The 18,365-nt window shown below is 36.0% G+C and overlaps 1 long non-coding RNA gene across 1 annotated transcript in view; it reads right to left on the minus strand.

Annotated features, from left to right (window-relative positions):
* Positions 1-6,308, minus strand: part of LOC136832146 (uncharacterized) — a 217,773-nt gene extending 211,465 nt beyond the window's left edge. Inside the window, exon 1 of the long non-coding RNA XR_010851093.1 lies at positions 6,058-6,308. This is a non-coding gene — a long non-coding RNA (uncharacterized lncRNA). The remainder of the gene's footprint in view (positions 1-6,057) is intronic.
* Between the last annotated feature and the right edge of the window lie 12,057 nt (positions 6,309-18,365).

Genomic DNA, 18,365 nt, shown 5'->3' on the forward strand with positions numbered 1-18,365 from the left:
GGTCCAGTTTAAAGCAATTCTTTTCATAGATGAACCAAAATCAGCAAACAACCACCTCTCTCTCTCCCCCCCCTCTCTCATTAATATCCTACTTCTCGCTTGCAAATTACACTCACCTTCACTTGATTATAAACCAGCCTTTTCTTAGCTACCTATTGACATCCCAGGTACCACCGGTAGCCTTATGTTAATGTAATGTGACATTTCACGTCCCAGCAGAACTCAGGTGTAAAAGGAGAACAAGAGACAAATTATTTCAAATATGCCATAAACTTCAAAAACCCGGTCAGTAAGCAAAATAAGCAAAATCAAAAGATTCAGCGTGAAAATCAAATGTATCGAGCTGCTTCTGGGTATGACATTTTTCTCACTGCCTTTTTGATAAATTTAATTTTTGATATTTTTGTGACTTCAAATGTAATAAGATTAATAAGTGAAAAGGTGATTTTCAGTTAGAACATCTGACAGAAACGTGATCAATACATGAAGACAACCCAAACGAAGAAGGAATAGACAAGGAACAATGACGGCTGAAAATAAAAAAATACATAGAGAGTTCTCTACGGCCATTCGAAGTATAATCCAGAAAGAGTAGTGAGAAAAATAAAATTTTATTTTCCCATTTCAAGTTAATAAAAACAGAAGAAGCAATCCAACCCGCCGTTAGTGCAACCCAGAGAGTATTTAAAAAGCTAATACACATGGAACGCACCGTTATTAGGTCTGTTTTCGCAATAATTGCTGTGTTCGTTGATGAGGGAGCGTTATGTCTCAAATTTTAGTAGGTCGTTACAGACGCTAATGTCAAAATTAAGCAGTAAAAAAGCGCTCTCTCTCTCTCTCTCTCTCTCTCTCTCTCTCTCTCTCTCTCTCTCTCTCTCTCTCTCAACGTCAGTTAATAAAATTTATGACTGGCAAGTCTGAATATATAATCATATACGGTAATGTCGGGTCAGCAACGTGACTCGTTCTGATGCTCTGAATGCGGATTCGAATTCTGCTACGGACATCAGGAGTGATTTATTTCCTGCATTTCGTTGTAAGGCTTTGTAGTGATAAGCGTATCTAAATGGTGTGAATAATTCGCTAGGCTAAGAGAGCTTTGTGGTTATTACAATGAAATACCTATGTGGTAAAAAGTTTGTATCCTATAAATATATATATATATATATATATATATATATATATATATATATATATATATATATATATATATATATATACAGTATATATATATATATATATATATATATATATATATATATATATATATATATATATGTATATATATATATATATATATATATATATATATATATATATATATATATACATATATATATATAAACACATACACATATACCATAATTCTAGCACACACTGCTATGCTCATAGAGGCTATACGTAAGTAAAATTACAAGAAGGATGAAATTCCATAGAAGAATTATAAAAAGCTTTCATGAGAAGAAGGCAGTGAAATATCAAATTTCTCTTGCCTTAATATTTTGAAGAATAATTCCACACCCAACAATATTTGGAATTCCAACCAACATGCCTGTACAGCAAAATATCTACCTCGTCTAAAGGCATTATTTGCATATTGTATTTGGGACGGAAATACAATACTGTATTCATTCGGTGGTCTTTCATGCAGAAACTGAATATCCAGGATAAGCCAAAAAGGAAATTGTTGAAATATTGGTTATTCTCTAATTTCTTTTCAAACATATACCAATCTAAGTTCTTCAGTTAATGAAAAACAATTTAGTGCCGTTATGAACTAAATATTAACCGCAAAAATAAAATAAAATAAAATCTTCACATGTGAGAGTGACTGTGAGTTGTGAGAGTGACTGTGAGTGTTTATCTTTATGCATACATATAATTAATAATATGCTCTTTCTCCGAATAGGGCACAGCTTTACCGGAAAGGAGATAATACTCGCTGGTATCCTGCCCTAAATCTAACAAAAAAAAAAAAAAAAAAAGGAATCGACAGTGAATGTGTTCTTGTATGCTTGAATACATGCGTATAGGTATGTGAGGTCCCGATATGTCGCGGGGACCCTCAAGGCATCTTCGCTTCAAAACAAAATCTACGTGACGCACTGAGTACTCTCAGTAAACTCAGATCCTGCTCTCCTGATTCAAAAGATCTTTTACGTATTTTTCAGAAGATGCTTTGTGTCCTTGTTAGAACTGTAATTACTAATGTATGCAAGGCACTGCAAGCTTTCCAACCATATGTATTTGAAATCTCCTCCTAAATTGTATATAGAATTGTTAACCATTTTTCAGGTGTGAGAAAACACATCTGACCGCATATAGATGTCCCTATGTTTTTCCCCGAATGCCAAATGCTACGTTTACGCTCCCAAGTGTTCTTGACCTGTCAGAGATTTATTATGCTATGAAAAAGAGGAAATGTATATCTCTGAATTATTCAAACTTTCTCATAACTCCTTTCCGAAAAAACGTGAAATTGTCTTATGCAATTTACAGGGATGCGTACTGTGTTTACTGTAGCTATTATTTGGTGCTTGTCGAATGTTTTAGAATATGTAGTCATTCTAAATTTATATCCCTCGTCATGTTGTTATAAATGCGACGCTCTCTCTCTCTCTCTCTCTCTCTCTCTCTCTCTCTCTCTCTCTCTCTCTCTCTCTCTCTCGTTGACAATCACACTTTAAATCATAAATGCTCAGCAAGAAATATTATTACGTTCACGAATGTGAATATGAAAAATATCGTTCCAGCCAGAAAGGCTCCAGAGGTTCAGTTAACAGATTTACCCTTCCTAATGCCTGATGTACTCGTATCATCCGTTATGAAAAATAATCCCTTAAATGCTTGCAGGAAAATGTGAAATGTTACCGCTGTTCTCGAAAAGGCAAAACAAGAGTTTCTGGTCTAGTTGGCTGTTTGCCGTAATTCAGAATGAAATCGTGTTAGATTATCCCTTGGGGTGTCATAGTTGAATGCTATATCACGATGCCCGCCGTTGATTTCTCTTTCACGAGGTCCCTTTCCGAAATGTTAAATTTCCGTTTTCTCGTCATGAATTTTAAAAGAAAATATGGCGAAGTATATCAAAAACAGAACATAAGCTACTAAGAACCATCAAAATGGAAATACCGTGTTCTAAGCGAACTGTAGTTGCTCATTCTCTGCGCAACATACTACCCTCTCCTGACAATAAAATGTTGGGGCTTTACGCCAAGTACTATTTTCTTATCGCTGTTGTCAACACAGGTTTTCATACATATTCTACCGAGTTTTCTCGTTGGCTTTGAGAAAATAATGTACCGAATTCCTTACTTTTACTCCTCTTCATCCGATTTACCAAAGTTTTAATGTGATCTTATCTTATATAAGATTGTTCTCACACTTAGGAAGCCTCCCCCCTTGCTTCCCTTGACAGATGTGAATGGAATTTCTCTGATCAATGACAACTTCGACCATTCGTAATTCTTTATCCTTTCTATCGTAAGGCGTCTACCTGTCCCTTTTCTGCTGGTACTGTTTTGGCCAATGTTCATAAAAATTAAGAAAAACGTCTGATCTTGAATGATGTTTAATCAGAAATCATATATTAACAGAGTATCGCAGGCTCCCTCCCTCCACGTGAAAGAAATTTTTTGAGTAACATTTCAAATGTCATGGCATGCAGAAGCATGCGTCTAGGAATAACGTCAAAAATAGCAACCAACACCAAGTCTGGGCATACACTAAGGCTAGCGTCCATCTGAGCGGGAAACAGTGGACCAAACATTCAAAATTCGTGAGTGCCATATTTATCCTAGATTCTTGTGGGGGTTTGGTGATTTGACCCTAAATGATATTGATCCCCTATTTGAATAACTCAAATTATGTTAATTACACCCCTATTACAGTAACTCAAATTAAGTTAGTTACAACCCTATTAGAGGAACTCAAATTAGGTTAGTTACAACACTTTTAGAGTAATTCAGGCTAGTTACAACCGAAGTGTTGAACTGAGTAGTAACAACGAGTCCTTATGCATCGTATCTGGTAAGGAAATTATTAATCTGCAAAATCACAGAGAACTTTCCAGCAACCAGTGGCCTAGCGCAACATACCCCATGGGCCTCAAATAAAAGGACATCAAATGCAATTAATCCTGGGACTGTACGAACGTCGATACACAGTCCCGTTAAAGCGAGTTTGGAATCTCCACTAAGGATATAGGTCATCATGACTCCATAAATCGTCGAAGACAGAAAGTCCAGTTTGAAAGCGATGACTGGCTGTACATGCTGACATCCAACTTGGAATCAATGCTACGACGCCCAGGAATAAGTTTGAAGGTGAGCATTCCCCTAGTATCTTTTTTATTATTCCTTGAGTCACCGCTGTAACAGTCACTCCACTAAAGATTTTCTGTCAACATAGGTAAGCTTTAGTGCATCTTACGTGGTATACTCAAGGTATTTATTGACGAGTGCTTGCAGTGTCCCTTTTGCCTCTAGCTGCACTCACATTTTAGCTGTTTATTTTACCTCTACTTCTACTTCCTTTCTTCCATCTTTCTATCTTACCTCTTCAACTTTTACCTCTCGGTGTAACTCAGGGGTTTTCTACGAGTTTCACCTTTAAATGCTTGTACTTCATGATTTATTTTCTGGAGATTTACATCTTGCTGCCCAACAACTCCAACTCCCTCTTTTCACAGTCCGAAGCATTGAATGCATGTAGATGACCCATTATTTGGCTTTAAAGCCTAATATTCATGGTTCATACATAAGTGACTCTCCAAATTAAAACTTCAAGCATCTCTCTTTACTTCTGTTTTCCTTAGACTGTACAATACTGAATCATTCACGAGCCTTCTTTATTACTTTGATGAGAGGTCTCAGCCTGTGTACTTTGTCAGACTCAACAGTACCTCAATCTGGACTGGGCTATGTCAAGGCTTAAGGTACTCATACGCCACTGTTTAAATAAACGGGCAGGCAAACACATTAACACACACTGAGGTTAGAATGCCAGCCTCCCCAGCACGAAGAGCTGGATTTGATTCCCTTCCGTGGAAAACTGGATTTGGGTGCAGTCCATCAAACATCCAGTATGTCTCTGCTGACCTAATCAGTGAATTATGTTCCTGATAATTTGATGCCTGGTGAACCATAACTGAGTTTTAGGATGACATGGGGCTAACAACCTCTTCCCAAAAGACTTAATGAAACTGGAATGCCGACAGCGAGAAGGAGAGGCAGAGGATTATGGTTATTATCATACGGTAAAAGTAAATCTCTCGAATGAATAATGCAAACAGAAAAACACAATTATCGGATTTTAGCAGCTTGACCTCCCGGAATGCATCTGATTGAATCAATAGGTCTGTAATAATTTAACAACTTATATTCCGTCATCACTCTTCTAAAGAGCAATCAAATCATATTAATAAGTATTATATGACTATCATTTCACTTTCACCATTAATCCTTTAGTCCCAAATAAATTTTATAATCTCCAGTAAATCCACCTAATTTCAGAAGGGCGATTACACCAATTAAACAGCCTTATTTTCTTAATGTAACTGCTTTATAACGGTCGCATTTGAATTTCCGAATACATATTGTTTTGGTAAACACAAATGATCGTTAAATGTCCCACTAAAAAACTTTTGTCCCCATCATTCATATTTATTTCTCAATTTTTCTGTTCAATTATATTTTTCTGTTCTGTTATATGACAGATTACTTAACATGAGCAATAAAAACTCCATCAGTTATGATGCGTGTGCTACTTTTTCCTACATTCTTCAGAAGCAGTTAAAAGTATTAGACTATGTCTAAATACCTGTTATTTTTCTGATATCTGTCCTAAAAAAATAAGATATTGTATAGTGGTTAAAATATCATTGATAAATAACTTTAAAATCAGTCTAAGGCGGATCACCTATCGATTCTACATCAGCAAATACATCATCATTAATTCACTAAAAGCTTTGTAAATTATTTGCAATTACTCGCCATAAAATATATTGATGACAAAGTCCATGTTCACTTAAAACATATGCATATGTGCACTTACCTTCCGAAAGCACTGGGGTGAGATCCGACAGTATATCTACAAGTGCTACTTCTCACAAGGGTATACATTCTGGATTTGACAACATGGTGGTTTAACCTTTTTTTTTCCTGAATCCACAATCTGTTGAATAAAAAAAAAAAAGTTGGTGAAACAACACTCACTTTCACCTTGTCATGAAAACCAAAACCTACTTACAGGCATCAACTCCTAATGAACACTACACATTTTTTAACATTACTCCCTCAATTCACCATTTTAACGGAAGAATCAAAATTCAGTAACCCACACATCATGAAATAAATTCAGCGACGGAGCCACAGAGAAGGCAAAAAGGGCATTTGCTTTACGATACACGGCACAAGAATGTAGCTGAAAGAGCAATAATACTACTGCTTGATAAGTAGTACATCTGCTGCTCAGGTTTTTCAAGGATGTTTGTTCTCTCGTATTTGACACTTTTGCATCTTACTCTCTCCGCTAGGACTTACTATAGCCAATCAGTTCCTCGTTGGGAAAGTGGGTTCCGTTCTCAGCTAGCACTCTGCTACCAGCGAGTTCGAATCTCCGATCGGCCAATGAAGAATAAGAGGAATTTATTTCTGGTGATAAAAATTAATTTCTCGCTATAATGTGGTTCCGATTCCACAATAAGCTAGGTAAACAATTGGTTCTTAGCCACGTAAAATAAATCTAATCCTTCGGGCCAGCCCTAGGAGAGCTGTTGATCAGCTCAGAGTCTGGTTAAACTAAGATATACTTTTTTTTTACTATAGCTAATTAGTATAAAAAAGGTATTGCTAATATTGTAACTACTACAACTACTACTAATATCAACAATAATATCAGTACATTACAACGTTGATAAGGAATTTACCCAAAGTTTTCTCCCTTGTCAAAGCAGTCTTAATACCTACATTCAGAAATTAAGACAACAAACAGATGAACAGCAAAGGTTTACACGCAAGTTCAAGAAAAAAAAAGCGCTAACAACGTTCAAAAGCTGCGAGGGAGTTCCTTTGAAGACCTTAAGGGAGACAGGGGAGTCGCCGGGAACTTCATCAGGTCCGATTTTTAGATGCAGACTGAAGTGAAACTATCAACGGATGTCTCAAGTAAAAACACGGACAACTACCCTGTGAGCAGCAACTACTTTCTAGGTCGGTGAAATCTTTTAGTGATAAAGGTCTTGTAGTATTCTCTAGGTATCACATCGGGGCTGTTAAAAGTGGTCATTATGCATATGCATATATACATATAAATATATATATATATATATACATATATATATATATATATATATATATATATATATATATATATATATATATATATATATATATATATATATATATATATATATATATGCATAATGACGACTTTCGTTCCTCCATTTTTAAAGTCTTTGACGATTTCGTTCTATTTACGTCTCCTCCAACGTATGAAAGTAACGCGGTACAATTTGTACTGCGTTACTTTCATACGTTGGAGGAGACGTAAAATCAGAACGAAAATCAAATCAAAAACTTAAAAAAAATGGAGGAACGAATATTTCTAAGACTGCACATTAAGAAAGCATTATCATCCGAAGATTCTGATTTATCAAAAGCAACGACTGAAATAAGCTGAAAGGAACGGTCGAATATTTTTGATGGGACCATGAGTCCAAAACTGGATAACAGTTGGCAACCGTCCCTGTAACCAGGGGTGGATCAAATACAATTGTATTTGTATTTTAATTGTATTTAAATACACTTTTAATGTATTTGCATTTTGCTATCCAGAGAAAAGGTATTTTGAATTTGTATTTGTATTTTGGCACCCAGAAAAAAGTATTTTGTATTTGTATTTACATTTCAAGAGTGGTTGCAGACAATGCTTCGCCTAAGGTTAGAGCATTTCATGTCTGTCTACCAGGAATATATGGAAATGAAGTAAGGAGTGAAAATAGCGGTGAAAATGGAGACACCCTTGACCTTGATATTTTGGAAGAGGAACTTGATCTGAATGAGGTGCTCGCCCTTCTTCCACCGGACTGGTCCAGTTGCTTTGCACACATTTAAGAACTCTGCATACAAGATGCCTGCAGTGATCCCAGCGTCAGAAACAGTGCAGTTGCAACTGTGATACAGAAGTGCTATAGTCTTTTGGCTGCAATACGTCGATCTACTGTGGCAGCACCGTTCTTGGAAAAGACTGGGGTTTCACTGCAAGCTGCCAATGCTACTAGATGAAACTCTCAACTGACAATCCTTACGCCAGTTCTCAAGGAAACCAAGGGAGCCAACACAGCTATTCGTGTTCTAGGGTTGAACAAGACTGTAGGAGAGAGGAATGGAAATAGCAGTGCTGAGAGAAGTGATACAAGTTTGGAACCGTCCAAAAGGCAATGCCGCAAGTGGAAGGAGAAAATATCGTTACACTTTCTTGCGTTGCACCAGTTGTATTTGGTCTTGAGCACAGCCTCAAACTATTCACAGACAGTAAACCGCTCTACTGCTTTAACTTGGCAAATGCACTACAGTCATCTATCAAAAAGAGGTTGCATCCATTTCTTGAGAAGACTGATGTCATTGCCGCAGCTGTCGTGGACCCCAGGTTTAAGCTGGCGTGTAAGGAACTGCAAAAGGAAAAGATTTTGAAGACTGTAGACTTAATTATTTCCGAGTCAACTCAGTCGACATTGAAGAAGATAACAATTCAAGAGAATGAGCCTTCTGTCTCCAAGAGCATCAGTCAAGATGTGGCTAGTATGGGTGCAAAACGACCTCGTCTTTTTGCCTACATGCCGCCACCTGGGCAAATGATGGCGAGTGCATCAACAAACGACACTACAGCGGTGAAGGCAGAGCTTGAAACGTGCCTAGAAGAAGGTGTTCTGCCATTTGATGTTAACCCAATGAGGTACTGGAGTGATACACAAAGCTTCAATATTCTGAAGCACGTTCCCAAGAAGCATGCAACGTCGGCATCATCTGAGGGGGTGTTTAGCAAGGTCGACAATTTTTACACTCCTGAGCGAACAAAACTCGCCCTGGAAGCCTTCCGGGCATTAGTGATGATAAAATGCTATTATGATATGTAAACTTGTGTGAAAAAAGTATCTGTTTATATTTTGTACATAATTACAGTATTTTTATTTGTATCTTCGGAATGTGGATTAGAAGTATTTGTATTTGTATTTTTAGATTCAGGAATAAAAGTATTTGTATTTGTATTTTTGAAATCCCGAAAAAAAGTATTTTATTCGTATTTGACTCGTAAAAAATCAGTATTTGATCCAACCCTACTGTAACGCTATCATTTAAAACGCAATTTAATAAGTTTTCTGAGTTACTTTCTCTACCAAATGGATTCTAAGCGTAATGAAATTTCTCGGAAAAATGGGGATTTTTTCATAATTTCACTTTACATCTTCTTGGTTTATTCTTCGCCAGCACGCAAGGCGAAATTACAATTAAGGTTCTTTGCGCAATGATTTCACATCGAATGATCGCATTTTTGAGCATTAATTAATAAGAAGATTTACCATAACGAGGGAATTTCAAGCGTATTTGAAGAGCATCCTATTTGCAATGGAAATTACAGTTTAAATTTTCGGACGCATCTTGGTAGAATTTACGTTTTCAAAAAGGAAATTGATACTGATTTTTATGTACATTTCTCGACTTCTATAATGATACTTAACATTGTTCTTATATGGTAAAAAGTCAAATACTACATTTCATTCAAAGAGAACCCTTATCTGGAAGTAACATTGGCTTGGAAATGCTTTTAAAATCCAAGCAAAGTCTTTCTTTACAATATTGTACATATAGGACGATCTCACATTTTTTTTCTTTATTTTTGGGTGGCTGGTTCAAGTGACACGTGTAAGAGTATTTTCGATAGTGAGGAAAATTTCCAATATTTTTCTCTACAATTTTGCTCAAAATTGATTACGGTCCAGTTATCTTCCAAACATTTTTTACTTCGATAGAATATTTTCTTTACGGTGTAAAAAAAAAAAAAAGAATTACTTTTTTCTTGGTGGGATATACTTTGATTTTCCTAGCAAACGATATTTCATTTGAGTGACTTGAGTTGTTGCCCATCGGTTGCAACAAAATATTGTCTTATTCCGCATCGCTTTCCAACTGTAGTGATTTTGATGATTTTAGTTTCCTTTTATTCAGTACTCATGTGAAATTTTTAGATTATGGATATCAGAATAGCAATTGCCTTACATGAATCTTATCTCAGCTACCTAACAACTGTCATACTTTGCATTTTTATCGATATGGAGATAAGAAATTGGACATCGAGGAACTGAAAGAAAAGACAGCTGACTGATTTTTCGCGTAATTTTTCCTTGTAAAGAAAAATAAATTAAATTCAACCGTAAATGTATGATATGAACAATGACAGTTGAAACGGACTATGGACAGCAACACCATAAGCAACTTCTTTTTACGATATTCTATCACGTTTTACAAATAAAGAGAAGCGATTTACATAAACTCTGTGTACTCACTCCTTTCCTCCTTTGTAACTTCCACCCCACAGACTCAGAACTCCGAGTTTAACCGAGCGGAAAAACACGACGACTAGTGAATACGTAACTTTCCCTAAGCAGAGGCCCTTTGCAACTTGGGTTGCAGTGGGATATTTCTTCCGTTTTCCTCTATAATTTGCGTTTTCTGCGAGCCGGTAAACGCTATCTGGGTAAAATAACAGCAGGAGAAAATCTACTTTTTAGTTTTCTGAAAAGAAAACTATTGTGCTGGTTTTGTCTGTTCGTCCGCACCTTCTTCTGTCCGCACTTTCTCCTGTCCACGCTTTTTCTGTCCGCCCTCAGATCTTAAAAACTACTAAGGCTAGGGGGCTGAAAATTGGTATGTTGATCATTCACCCTCCAGTCATCAAACATATCAAATTGCAGCCCTCTGGCCTCAGTAGTTTTTATTTTAAGGTTAAAATTAGCAATATCATGCATCTGGCAACGATATAGGTAGGACAGGCCACCACCGGACCATGGTTAAAGTTTCATGGGCCGCGGCTCATACAGCATTATACCGAGACCACTGAAAGATAGATCTATTTTCGTTGGCCTTGATTATACGTTGCGGCGGCTGTACAGAAAACTCGAATGCGCCGAAGAAACTCCAGCACATTTTTTATTTGTTATTTATCAGTTTCTGAATTTACCTTCACAGGAACGTTTCAGCACATGCCTAAATAACAAACAGGTGAAGATCCATTTTTCTAGTCTTTTAATAATTTTCTTTCACAATGTGTTTGGTTGGAAATTCTGAAGATAGAAATATATTCATATTTTATTGGATATAGAATAACTTCTTCATAAGAGAGAAATATATACCTGGTTCCAATCATTTCTTCATAAGCTCCGAGCACTAAAAATCATGTTGAAGAAAGCATGGAACAATATGAGACAACTCACGGGCATGTTCCAGGGTTTACTCAGGTAGAATTCGAACATTTTATCCATAATTTGATCACAGGCGAGAAACAATTATAATCTACCGCAGAAATTCGCTGTCATAAAAACGAGTACTAAACGAGTAAAAAATGCGCCGAAGTTTCTTCGGCGCAATCGAGTTTTCTGTACAGCGAATAATGCTGTATGAAACATCCAGTCACGGCCCAAGAAACTCTTAGCCGCGGCCCATGAAAATTTCAGCCACGATCCGGTGGGGGCCTATAGCGGTGCCAGAAGTACGATTATGGCTAACTTTAACCTTAAAGTAAAAACTACTGAGGCTGGGGGCTGCAATTTGATATGTTTGATGACTGGAGGGTGGATAATCAACATACCAATTTGCAGCCCTCTAGCCTCAGTAATTTTTAAGATATGAGGGCTGACAGAAAAAGTGCGGACGGACAGACAAAGCCATCTCAACAGTTTCTTTTACAGAAAACCAAAAGGGGTGTGCCTCTTATGACCCCCCTCGAAAACGTGTCCCTTAGAATCTTCAGCCTCCTAACCCGGTGATATCAGCGGAAATGTGGAATGGTAATGTTGGATTCTATCGCTCTCTACAAACAACGAACAGGTGATTAACATCTTATATAAATAAATTCCCATGTTCATTAGGCAACTGCGAATCGCTACAACCCGTCTGCGTCGTTTACAGTACCATACCTCTCCTGAGGCGTCTACAGTGCCACATAAGCCAAGATGCCATCTACCAGCACTAACAGACACGGCCGAAGACATAGGGTAGAACAACTTAAAATAAGGACCGAATCCAACACCGTGAGACTTGACCGTCTGGGAATCTCCGAGGCGATTCGGCTTCTCTACGAAGCCTTCCGTTATCTGGGAGACACCGTCTGATAAAAACTACTCTCTACCTGAAGTAATAAAAGGCATGACAATCACAACGAAGGATGTAATCGGTAAACAAAACAATGAAACATGACAGCGAGAGAGAGAGAGAGAGAGAGAGAGAGAGAGAGAGAGAGAGAGAGAGAGAGAGAGAGAGAGAGAGAGAGCATGCATTTTACCAGCGAATAAAAAAATCCGCTCGTTATTTTTATGATAAATAATTACTGACATCAGAAACACACACACACACACACACACACACATATATATATATATATATATATATATATATATATATATATATATATATATATATATATATATATATATATATATGTGCGTGCGTGTATTTGTAAATATACACATATATTATTAATCGACAAGTAATAAATAATTACTGACACCAGTAAACTTACTTGAAAACAGCTGAGTTTCTAAGTAATTACATTATATATATATATATATATATATATATATATATATATATATATATATATATATATATATATAAATATATATATATATATATATATATATATATATATATATATATATATATATATATATCAGGAAGCCTCTTTCCAAGGACTCTTTGTCGGTGAAAAGCGAGGAAATTGGGGAAATAATTAAGGTAAGCAAGCTTCAGTGACCTCCTTTTAACTGGAAAGTGAGAATGAATTTTAATTCATCAGTTATATAAATGGAAATGAGACCATTTGTCGTACCATGAATAATTTCACGTATGGATCGAACTTTTCGGGAAAAACTGCAATGAACGAGCGAAAAAACACATACGTTCGTTAAAGAATATGATTAACAAAGCGTAATTATTACTTTTTAATTATACACCGTATTTATTGACAGTTTAAATGAAGAATATCACTAATTTCTATAGAAAGGAAATCATTAAGGTACAGGATATTCATAATGGGATAAAAAGCAAAATCTAATTAAATAACTTAAAATGTGGAGTCACGTAAACTCAAATTACAATTAGCTAAATGGCAGATTTTTGGGGGGAGATGAAGATATAGGATGAGAATGACAATACAAAAGAGAAAATATTACTTTAAATACAGAAATACAATATAAACTTGAATTCTGTAATAAAACTAGATTAGAATTTGATTTCTTATTTAAAATTCGTAAATACTACAGTTGTATCTCAACCATTTTTACAGAAGAGGCATTAGAAGAGTCGAGTGCTTAAGTGAAACACAGATTAACATGTTTTGCTATTACTCAGCCACATCTGAGCATTATGTCATATTCAGTAGCGGAGGCACTGCTTCAAGTGAGTGCGGAGCAAATTTAGAACAGCTAATACTAACCGTCGGCATGAAAGCGTGGCCATTATTCTGTATGCTGTGTAATTTCAGTACATACTATTCTGTATAAAGACTCATATTTATCACATTTTTTTTATATATTTTGCTTATAAAAGAGGTAGAGGAAGGAGTGACACTAAAATTGACACTAAAATTATCACAGATTCGAGCACAACAGACAAACAAGGAGATTGGCAGGACATCTTTGCTGAAAGTTCCGGTAAGAGCCCAAGGCCTAATGACATCTACAGGAGCCACAGCATGCAATTTCCCAGCGCAGGTCTCTCAGGGACGGGCGTGGTATCAAGCCACGCCCTCTACATACATAGTGATCGCGGAAAAACGTAGCTGTGTTTCATATTTCCTCCAGTTCATTTCCCTTTACCCTTGCCTCTTTTTCATCCACTTCCCCATCCCCCCTTTTTTTATTGCAACACTTCATTTTTACCTTCTGTCTCCTACGAGTCCCATGTCACCGTTGTTCGTTACATAAAAAGCTGTTGGCAGTGACCAACTCCTGGTTTCATGAAATTTCATCACGCTTAAAATGAATGACGTACTGGCTAATTACACGATGAAAGTTTTAACCAGAATAGCAATACTTTGCAGTTAACTTTTATGATTATCAAGCGTCATAAAGAAAGCGTAACGGCGTTGCACTTTGTTTATGATGCATGCCAAGAAAATTACTCATCAAATGAATTTAATATATTAATGCTTTATACACTTTTATTAGGCCGGAGTATAATTATCAGAAGTCTTCATAAAAACGCAATCCTGGTGAAAATTTCTAAAATCTTTGTCGGAAAATATGGAATCAGATATTATATAAATCAAGGCAATATTTAACGAAAAGAAAAACAGCTACAGGGAACGAAACCCTTTCTACTCATTTATCTTATTTAATGGAATAATATCAACGTTTCTGACGGGGGTCGACATCAGAAAGTGATAAAAATCATTACCGCATTTACGAAAAAGTTTTGGATCTAACACAAAAGTTTTTTTTTTTTAACAGTTTACAATACTAGAAAATGTGACCATTTCAAATGTCAGCTCTGACGCCATGTCTTCCCTTTTTACAGCTGTTATAACATTCGTTAAAAAGCAGACTAACATGAATTCTTCTTCTTAGAGAGGAGGTGAAACAAAATGGAGAAATAAATTTCTCACACGTTGATATAATCTACGACTGTCTGCAGATTTTACTGAATTTCAGGCTACAGTCAGAACTATTCACATATGTAAAGAGTAAACGTTTTCCTTGTACACAGACTAACTTAAATGAAAGCTGTCAGAAACTCCAAAATTTTTTACTGAATATCCCATCTAAGTAACACACACACACACACACACACACACATATATATATATATATATATATATATATATATATATATATATATATATATATATATATATATATATATATATATATATATATACATATATATACATATGTATGTGTGTATCAGTTTGTGTGTGTAGGTGCATGTGTAAAATGTCTGACGTTACCGCGATAAGCGTTCAAATTTAATGTTATTGTAGCCTGAGAGCTTTCAGAAACCGGATCTACTATTCTGATGTCCTCTCACATTACGGATCACGGAGATCCTATAAGGAGTTCAAGAATCCTATTTAGTATCCAGGTCTTACCATATCGCATATATCTCGTAGGGGCTTGAAAATTTTGCCTGCATTATTCAGCTGTCATACGACAGCCATCGAGCAAGGATTTCAAATTATTTGTTTCATAACCGACCAATAACAATCTGTCAATTTTCTTACATGGTATGAGAACTCTCTCTTTAAAAGCCGAGACTAAAGAATACTTAAAAATGAAAATCTTCCGGTGATAAAAGGTTTTCCTTTTAGTGACACAAGAAAAAGATATCGCGAAGTTGACAGAAAAGAATGGGACTGTTGACGTCGTTTATTTTTTTTTTATCTAAACCACGGAAAGCCGCCGCTTTAAAAGAAAAGTAAAGTCTGGATCTATTTTGATTCCTCTCTGCAGTGAATATCAAAGTTAAACGAACTTTTTATCTTAAAATACGAACAATAATTTCCGGAAGAATATTCTTTTGATTTTCAGACAAGATTTCATCGTTAAAAAGATCATATCTGTAAAAGTTACTGAGGTTTCTTGACCGAAAGGTTACTGCGTTCTGGTGCAGATCCCACGAACAAAGTATAATCCTGGTAATAAAAAAAAAAAAAAAAAAAAAAAAAGAGAGAGAGAGAGAGAGAGAGAGAGAGAGAGAGAGAGAGAGAGAGAGAGAGAGAGAGAGAGGAGGACGTATCTCGAGAATTTACTCACTGAAGGTAAAGCCACGGATTATTTGGCATTTTTTTGGGGGGGTGTTTAACGGAGAAAGATCAACGATACATGTTGGTATCTGTAGTTTGCGAAATTTTTCCCGTGAAACTGCTTTTTAGGGGCACTGTCATTTCTTCATATTTTTCTTTGAAAGCTTCTATTTACACTTACGTGTTATTAAGAAAAATCTGCGAGAATTTCGGTTTCTGCCACGGCATCTTACAATTATGTATATTTATCTTATAATTTAACTTTTTCATGTCAACCGAGTCTTAATTTTCTCCAACATTTCTTATTACTTTCAGAATTTTGCACTTTCACATCTCATTTTCAAGTTAGAACCTCTAACATAAAAAAGAAAACCTTTTTTATTTTTATGCTCGAAATAGGATAAAGCTCTATAATATCCCAAAAGAATAATGAATGCAAAACAAAATCAGTGCCGCGGTATACACCACCAAACTTACCAATAAATGACCATAAATAAATGAAGTTCCCTAGTAACCTCAATGACTCATCTTATTTCCATACAGTTTGTAAAGCCGGTTTAAAGGTGACAGACTTTGTCTCAGGCATTCAAGATTAATTCAACAGCGTGCCACCTGTGAATATATATCAAACTCTCCGAAAACTTGTTTAGGATTTTGGATTTTTTTTTATTACGCAATATATTTCTTCAGTAATACAGTCAGTAGCTGCAGTCCCGTTCATCTGATTTTAACTCATTTCATCACGGTGGATAATGGAGAAGTAATTTCGTCCAATTCAAGCGGAATCAAGTAAGCATTCATGTAGAAGTCACCTGATAAGTTATACAGCTAATTCTATTTAAGTAAACTTTAATGCTCATAAATAGTAGATATCACTCACTGCTCAGGGTGCTAAATAGTTTGCTGGATTCCATCTAATGTTCTTGCTTTGATTCGTTCCTCATGAAATTTTTTATATTTATATTTATGATACCATGTTTTAGCCAGCTGGTCAGTTTCAAGAAATGATTTTGCTTATTCAATCCAAAAGATTACAACTTCGTTTTATTGTTAATACTTGTTCTAACGGGAGGTCACTAAACTATGTCATATGCTGAAAGTGAGGAGAATGTAGGTACTGCAGAAGATATTCATCTTATATGTTGCACAGACTTTACCTGGGAATTAACAGACTACTTTACATGTGTTGAGTTTCCCCAGTTATACTGACATCCATAACAACTCTGCTTTTTGTCAGTTTATTGACAACAGACATAGGGGATTACGCAAGGTGACATGAAACTTTAATATGAGCTCAAATAATAATAATTTGTACAATCATTTTGTAAGATGGGAAACAAAGTTTCCCTTGAATCAAAAAACACCCAATATTTCTTGAAAAATATACGTGATTTTTGTGAAAGTTATGAAAAATATATATATTGCTCGGTCAAACGCTCTATAATTTACAGTTTTCAAATACAAATTACCATCACGTGTTTAGGTATAATTCTTATATAATAACCACGTCTTCCTTCGTGCCACCTCGCACATTAAAAGCTTCCATGTGAAACGTTAGCATTGGCAAATTTAGGCTAGGTACTAAGCACATCTCCATAAATTCCAGTTCAAAGAATGGTTCAGTAATTCCCGTTCTAGCTTAACTGTGGCATATGATGGAAGTCTGCTTTAAACTAACAAAAAGAAGGCATATTTTCTTCACAGAGATAATTAACACTTGTGCCTTCTACGCGATGAATTAACACGCCGTAAATGTTTTCATTTTGAATATTTGACAAACACCCGTTTGGCTCATAAGTGTTTCTTGAAACGCATCGTAACGTTATTCGTAGCTCCTATTTACAACAGCCTCCTCTCAAAGATTCTCTTTGATTTAAGATCGTCAGGTTATCGGATTTTTATTGGTTTCACAGAATGAACGACATTTCATTCCTTTCAGAGTCCGACGAGAACTAAAAAGGATCTTCGCCTCTTTCGTCGCCTTTGCAACAGATTCCATTCTCTTTTAGCGTCCCATTTTCCCACCTCCTCTGACGTCTTTTTATCTCCGAAGTTGCTCGTTCGTCCTATAACCCCACCTCTTTCCTTCATGACAGCATTTCTGGACATTCGTTGCCAGACTGCCGACGCGGGAGCTGCTTGTTTCTTTCGCATATTTTCCTGGCCACGATGTTTTCACCAAATGTTTTCGTGTCAGGTCAAACCTGCCCCTTCTGCTTCTAAGCTTCGCCTCATTTATATACAAGTCCCACTCTCTCTCTCTCTCTCTCTCTCTCTCTCTCTCTCTCTCTCTCTAGAATTAAGATTCAAAGAATTTTTGTTTTAATAAAGATATATCACTCCTC

Source organism: Macrobrachium rosenbergii, chromosome 49, assembly GCF_040412425.1.
Source record: "Macrobrachium rosenbergii isolate ZJJX-2024 chromosome 49, ASM4041242v1, whole genome shotgun sequence".
NCBI classification, from domain to species: Eukaryota; Metazoa; Arthropoda; class Malacostraca; order Decapoda; family Palaemonidae; genus Macrobrachium; species Macrobrachium rosenbergii.